The sequence below is a fragment of the Vanellus vanellus genome (genome assembly GCF_965231255.1).
Source record: "Vanellus vanellus genome assembly, chromosome: 22".
Lineage (NCBI taxonomy): Eukaryota > Metazoa > Chordata > Aves > Charadriiformes > Charadriidae > Vanellus > Vanellus vanellus.
Window position 1 is genome coordinate 1324450 of NC_138927.1, and position 7386 is coordinate 1331835.

Here is a 7386-nt window from a genome sequence, read left to right on the forward strand (position 1 = left end):
CGACCAGCAGTACCCCAGTTGCCTGCAGGGAGCCCACCCCCCTCCATCACAGCAGCTCAGACTTTCCAGGAAGGAACTGAGCTCCAGGAATTAAAAGCTTTGCAGTGAGATGTGACAAAAAGGAAGAAAATGCCTTCAAATGCACCTCCTTCATCTCTCCCAGCACTTCACCTTTCCATCGGCTTCAGTTATTTCACAGCCTCTGGAAAAGAAGAAGAAGAAGAGGAAAAAAAAACGGTTAGGAACTTGCTGAATAAATCATATCCGTTCCCTCCCCCACCTCCCTCCTTTCTTTTGTGCAAATCAAAGGCTGGGAGCTGCCAGGAGCTGACAACGGTGCCCCCAGCCCCCACCTCGCCGTTCCTCACCGCCCCCATCCTCGGGAACTTTGGGGGAATACGCGGCGGTTTCAGAGGCAATCAAACTCTGACAGCCCAGCCGGAGGGACGGAGGGGGGAAGCGGGGAGAGGGGAGCGGGAGCGCTTTGCTGCTGTCGCTCCTGCAGGCACTTGCTAGCTGCTCCCTGTGGGTCTTGTAGTTTGGAAACAAGGTACCGAACATGTGGGGAAGGCTGATAATCTCCAAAGTGTCTGTGATTAAGTGAAACCAGCAAATTGAGATGCTTAGACAATTAGTAATCTTGGCGTGAAAAAAACTGGAGGAATCAAAGAAGAGCGGAGGGTTTGGGGTTTATTTTTATTCGTTTTTATTTATCTTATTTTATACCCTCCCCCCCCATCCTTCTAATTTCCTAAGCTTGTTCCAGTTAGATTTGAAGCGAGACCGAAGGCAGGAGTACTCCCTGCCCCAAAACACTCCTGCCCACTGTCCGTCTTCCGAGCGGGAGCGGGGGGACAGGCACCGCCGCCTTGCTGCTGCTGGCACGGAGGGAGGTAACCCGGGGCTGCTGGCAACGTCTGATCAGGCTGCCAGCCGCGCTCCCATCGCTGCCACGCTGCTTAATTCCCCGCCGCGGGGCAGGGGAGATGGCAGAGCGCCCATCGCAGCCCACGTGCTGGCAGGGCTGGCAAATGGTGCTCTGCCCACACCCAGCTCCCCGGCCAGCGGGATGCCAACGGCACCGCAGACCCAGGACCGCACGTTCCCCGGCTGCCCTCCGGCAGCTCTCTTGGGTGGATGCAGATGGTGCCCGGGCCATTGGAAGTTAATCCCAAACGTGAGCCCAGCCCCAGCGTGGCAGCTGTCAAATGCCCATGCCAGGTCCTGTCCCTGCACCGCTGTGTGCCCAGTGCCCTCATCTGTTCCGTAACACCCTGCTGTCGGGTTAGGCTATAGCTGTACAGTGCATGGTGAGCTCAGGGCATTCAGCAGCACAGCTTGACATCAGCAAAAGTGCAACCAGGAGCAGGGCAAAGGTATCTCACAAGATTCACCTGTGACTTTGGGCAATTCTCATATTGTCCCTGTGCCCCTGCATCCTTCAAAAGCCAAAGTTGATGTCTGTGTCACTGGCTCTGTCTCACCCAGCTGCCATTGGTGTCCCAAGTGTAACTCCAAGCAGCTGAGCACGCTGTCTCCCCGTGATGAGCTCCCCAGCCTTGCCCTCTTGCCCTTTGAAGGGCACAGACGCAACACCATGCAAGACTTGGAGGATGCAAACAATGCACACTGCTTAGTGTGCAACCAACTTAGTCTGCAACCAATGCACATTAGGGCTGTGAGTCATCATGGGACCCACCATCTCCTCTGGGCAAATACAAACCCTTAGGGCTCTCCTGTGCTAACACGGGCAAGGACTCAGCAATGCAGTGGCTCTGCACTGCCCTGTGTGACTGCGCTTCCCTCCTCCCCAGCATCTTTCCTCCCAGCCCAGAGCTGTGTTACAAACTCTGGGGCTGGCTCAGGCACCTGCACTTGACTGGCAGGTTTCGTGCTGTGTTTGCTTTCCCCAGAATAAAGCTTGGAAGAAGCTGTGTGTTTGCAGGAATCTCCTAAAGCTGGAGATGCCCTGGCTTCACAGGCTACCCGTGAAATCTGCCACCACTCATACCTGACAAAAGCTCCAGGACAATGTGCCGTCACTCCAAGGATGGGGAGCTGCTCTGCTGGTAGCTGCTTCCCCCAGACCAAAAGATCTAACGGGGACCGCTGGGTTCACCCCAAACTCCTAACATCAGTGCCATCGAAACGCAGAGGGCTTGAGCATGCAGAGAGGTGCCTGACTGGAACCTACAGCCACATTCCTGCTTGCTCAGGGAAGCTCTCCGCTTGCAGCAAGCACACTGGAGAGCTGGACACCCTCTTCATCTTCATGATCCCCTATTTACCTGACATTGGGTTTGCCCCTTTGCAAAAACACCCTTCATGACGTTAGATTTCCACTTTTCAAAGGCGGCTCAAGCAGCCCTTTGTATATCACTTTTTGACCAAGTTCCATTTCTTTTTCCTTCATCTCCTGTCTCTTTATTTGTTTAGAATTTTATCTCTGGGATTCCAATTCCTCCTCGGGAGGTTGTTGCATAAGTAGCCTCCATACTGATTGCAAGGATTTTAATTTCGTAGCTTTCATCTTAAGCTGTTTCTAAGGCACTTCCTCATTTGTTTAAAATCACCCTGCCTAAAGCTTTCAAACTGTTTTTCTGGTCTGATACCTCCCAAAGGGCTGTGGGACTTAATTAGAGTCCCTGCTCCTTTGTGGTTCGGTGACAGTTGTCTGGATTAAGTCAAGAGTTGCCACTCCACTTGTGTGCCCCAGACCTCGCTTTGCAGCTCTGACATTGAGACATCTCCGATGCAGTTTGGAACTCTTAACACGCAGGTAGCCACAGCCACTCGTAACTGCTCTCCTAACGCCTTTACAGCCTCCCTGTGACCTCCTGGCCCTTGGGCTGCGTGGCTGTGAGAGCCAGGGGGACACAAAACCCCAGGGGACAGGACAAGGCTCTTCGAGCCAAGGTGAGGAAGGATGCCCAGTCAGCACCCAACAGATAAAACCTCTTTTCAGAGAAGAGGGAAGTAGGTGGAAGGGAGAACAAAGCAAGGAGCACGAGCAGAGGAGGGAGAGGAGGAAAGGGGAACTCACACGCCCACTTTTCAAACCCCTTGGTTGGCAACTGCAAGCTCGGTTGCTCAGGACTGGCCTGGGATGAATGCACAAGGGCAAAGTCAGCTACGCAGCTCACCAGGGTAAGTCCACCCCACACAGCACCCCAGAGCTGCTGGAGCCCATCCGAGGGCATGGAAGATCTCTGTTTGGCTGACCCCAGGGAAGGAGGACTGGCTTGGGGAAGGCGAGATGCACTGGCACGAGGAACATTGCAGTACAGGGACAAGGGTGACCCTGTGGAAGTCCTCCAGTGTAGGGACATGCCTGTCCCAGCTAGTACCTGTGCCCTGGCATCCCTTGTCCACATGGGAGAGCACCTCTGCCCATCACACTGTTCCCCGTCTCCCTTCTGCAATCCCCCTTTCTGATATGGGTTGCCACCCATCCCTTTCTCTTTTCTGATGGTGCCTCCATGGTCTGGCTTTCTTTCGAACTGGAAGGGAGTTGGGCTGTGAGGGTCAACCTCAGGCCAGCTCTGACATCCTTCGCAGCGGGGGTGTTTGCCTGAGCCCCACCTCTGGTTTACGGGATGTTATTTATGCTGATTTAATTGGTGTCAGTTTAATTGGCTCATCCAGCTCCCATATGTGTTGGGAAGGGGCCAGAGAGAGCATTAAAGGATCATTACACATTATGGGCGTCTTTCTCCATCTCCTCTCTGCCTCTCCTTCCCTCCTCTTACATTTTAGAGAGCCAGGACACTCCAGCATGCAGTGGGAACCTTTTCTGGGAATCCTGACTATGGGAACCTTGTCAAAACCAGACAAAATGGTACCTTGTGCCTGAAGCCACATCTGCAGTGCCTAGTGCTCCCCCTTCCCACTGGTTCCCCAGCAGCTTCCAGGCAAGGGTATCTCTGCAGGGAAGACCCAGCACCAGTCCCCAAGTCCTGCAGGAACTGTCACGACTTGCATGCTAGCTGGCAGTTCGTTACAAAGCCTGACACGATCCCTTCCAGCACTGCAGCCCTCTTTGCAAGACAGCTCTGATTTGTGGAGGCAGCCATAGCTCCAGGAAGGACACTGGGCAGGCAGTGGGTAGTTGTGTCCCTCAAGGATTTGAGGCGAGTATCCTTGTGCAAGGTATGCATTGGACAGGATGGTCTCGGTACAGGCTCAGAGGAGAAGGGATGCTCTACACCACACAGGGACATTGAGGGTGACAGGGACTGGGACTTCATGTTGGGGGGGATATTATACACTTGGGGAGCATGAAGGGAAAGTCAAGGATCCCACATGCTCTCTGCCCTCCCGAGGTACCAGCTCCAGGCTCCTCCGCACTGCTCTGGTGTCACACCTCAGCCGTGCCTGGCATCACCCTGCTGCCAACTGTTGTTCAGGGATGCAACCTGTCCCTGCTCCGAGGCAGGGCTGGCATATGTCTACTCCATCCTGGGGCCCTCTGAGGCTGGGGTTTAGGCTAAACCACCACTTCTTTTCCCCTGCTAGGGACCCTCTGTTTCCCAGGCCTCTGTCTTGAAGGCAATCTCCTGCGCACACATATCCACAGTCCCTTTCCTAGTGCGCAGATCATGACACCCCCCTCCCATTCAGTCACCTTTCCCTGACCCCTGCTGTGCTGTGCCCATCAACAGGGCTGTCCCCAAAACTCCCTTCTCTGCCAGATGTGCCCAGCGTACCCCGGGAACTGCCAGCATCCCAGGGCAGAGCCACCCACTCAGCCAGCTCCCAGCTCTGCAAAAAGCAAGTGCAAGCAGTGCCCCAGCCCTGCACGCCCTGGCGCTGCGCTGAACGCCCTGCAGCAGCGCAGATGTCTTCTGAGCTAAATAAGGGAATCAGCCGGAGCCGTTAAGTTCTGTACCCTGCGGATGCTGGAAGGAAGAAAGTGACAATTATACGCGTTATAGCAGGAGCCCTGCTATGGCAGGCATTGCGCGGGCACCGAGGGGAGCAGCTCTGACCCGGCAGCCTCAGGCCATTCCCACCACTTGCTCTCAGGTGCCAACATGTTGCTGCTGGGCACCCTGGGCCAGGGACTCAGGTCCCTGAGGGGTGCTGTAGGCAGGGAGCAGAAGCTTTAGACTTTTCCTTGACCCCAGGCTTACTGGGGTAAGCCAGTAAAAACCTCCTGGGTTTTGCTGGGGACGCCTCATGCCTCCCTCTGCAATTTAAGGAGAGGCAGATGGGGGCCAGGACGCAGAGCAGGGGGTGACATTCCCAAGGCTGTACAGAAGGGACCCTGCTCTGCCCACTGCAGGAGGAGGGTGATCTCCGGGATAAGACACAGGGTCCTCATTTTTCTCCTCTTACAGACCTGCTGCTTTCCTAAGCTGCCTGTGGAAATCCACCGTGGAAGGAAACCCCAGAGAGGTGAGCTGGAGCCCTGGAGCCAGGCGAGTGCTGAGCGCGGGTGCAGGCTCCGAGAGGAGCTGGCTGGGGAGCCTGGCAATGCTGCCAACTTGGCATGGCTCAGGCGGCAGCCCCAGTCCCAAGCCACCCAAGCTGTTGGGAGTGGGTATAAAACAGACCCTGCTGGCCGGTCCCCAAGGGGAAGAGCTGGCTTGGGCAGGAAACATCATCGTTGACATTTAAGAGTGGGGAAAAAAGCGCCCAGTTGGCAGGCAGGGAGAGCAGCACCCAGTACTCCAGCAGCCCTCCTCCCCCTCAGGGCTGCAGTCCCCTTTCTCATGCCTCACCACTGGCTCCATCTCCCACTGCTGTTTCCCTTCAGCCTCTACAAAACAGCCCATGGCTGCCACACTCCTGCCATGGCTGCTCACCATGACCGGCAGACAACCACTCAGTCCCGGCTCTCCCCAGTTCTCTTGGAGCAGAGACATCTCTGTGGATCACAGCGTGTCAGCCACAGGACCAAGGCTGTTTCCCATCCCACACCAGCCTGAGACATGCAGAGCATGGCTGGCCTGGGATGGGAGCTGCACTCCTAGCTCACATGGGGTCCTAGGGCAGGACCAGCCCTGCCGTGCAAGGGAACACCTGGGAGAAGGATGCTGTGCACCAGTCTAGCTGTGTTTCTGAAGGATCACAAGCTGAGGATCCTCGCAGCCCCAGTTGCCCCATACTTGAGTGACACCCTCCCTGCAAGTGAGTACATGGAAAACTCCATCCCACCAGACTGGGAGTCAGGGCAGCCTCCAGACTCAGTTCCCAGTGGGTGGCTGAACCTGACTCGGTGGGAGCTGGAGCCTACAGACATCTCTGGCTCCCTGGTGAGGTGACTCACCCTCCCACTGTTGGAGGAAGAGCTGGGTGAGCAGTCATGGGCTTTGCTAGGCCCTGCGGTCAGGGCAGGAATGTCTGTGGGGCCAGCTGGGAGCATCTGGTGGATCAGCTCTGTGGCCATGGAGCAGTGGAGGTGAAGCCCCCCCAAGCACTGTCAAAACTCAGCCACAAAACCCAGCCTGCACCCCACAGTGCCACGTGCCCCTGCGGACCAGGCTGATGGAGGAAAAGCTGGAGCTTCACCTCGTGGAGAAGGAGGGAGGGTGGATGGGCAGAGGGCTTGGAGCAGGAATGCTGGGCTGGGGGTGCCTGTTGGGGTGCAGCCCTGGAAGAGGGGATGAGGATGGGGTGAGAAGGTGGAAGGAGCCCACAGGCAGGGGATGGGGATACTGGCTGCTGCAGGGAGCCAGAAGTATCAAAGCAAACCCCATCCCCGCAGAGCCCACTGTTTGTCCTGGGCAGCCAAAACCTTTCCTGGGCTAACTCATATACCCGGCATAGAGCAGGAGGGACAGCAGGGTCCTGCTCACCCCAAGGTGACCTGTTACCATGAGACCCCCTCATCCCACCATCATCCCAGGGGAACATCAAGACAAACTCCACGTAGCACCCTGGAGGATGCACGCATTAAGTCCTCAGGGCTGGTTGCGGTCCTGCCCACATCTCCACTGGTGGCTGCAGCATATGGCTCCCAGGGTGAGCAGCAGCCAAAGACGCTACCTGAACACAAAATCCCAGAAAATTTGTCCCAGCCCCATGGGCTGCCAGTGAACCCCAGTGTGAGCATCTCTCACGGTGCCCACTGCGTTGAGATAGAGCGTGTACCTGCGAGCACAGATGGTAAACTCCAACAGCAACAGAAATGCAGAGATCATAATTATCTGAACATAATGAAGGGTTTCATTAAATACACTTGGAAAACAACTCAGCAGCCGCACAAAGTTAAACTGCTGGTCTCAACTCTCCAAACTATTTAAAATTTATTAGCTTCCCCTGCGGGTCTCAAGCTTTTAAGTACCACAGAATTCTTGAAAATGAGATATTTTTCCTTTCTTTCCTCCCATCTTTTTCCAATGTGTTTTAGCTTTTCAGAGTTGTCTGGGGGGGAGGAGGGGA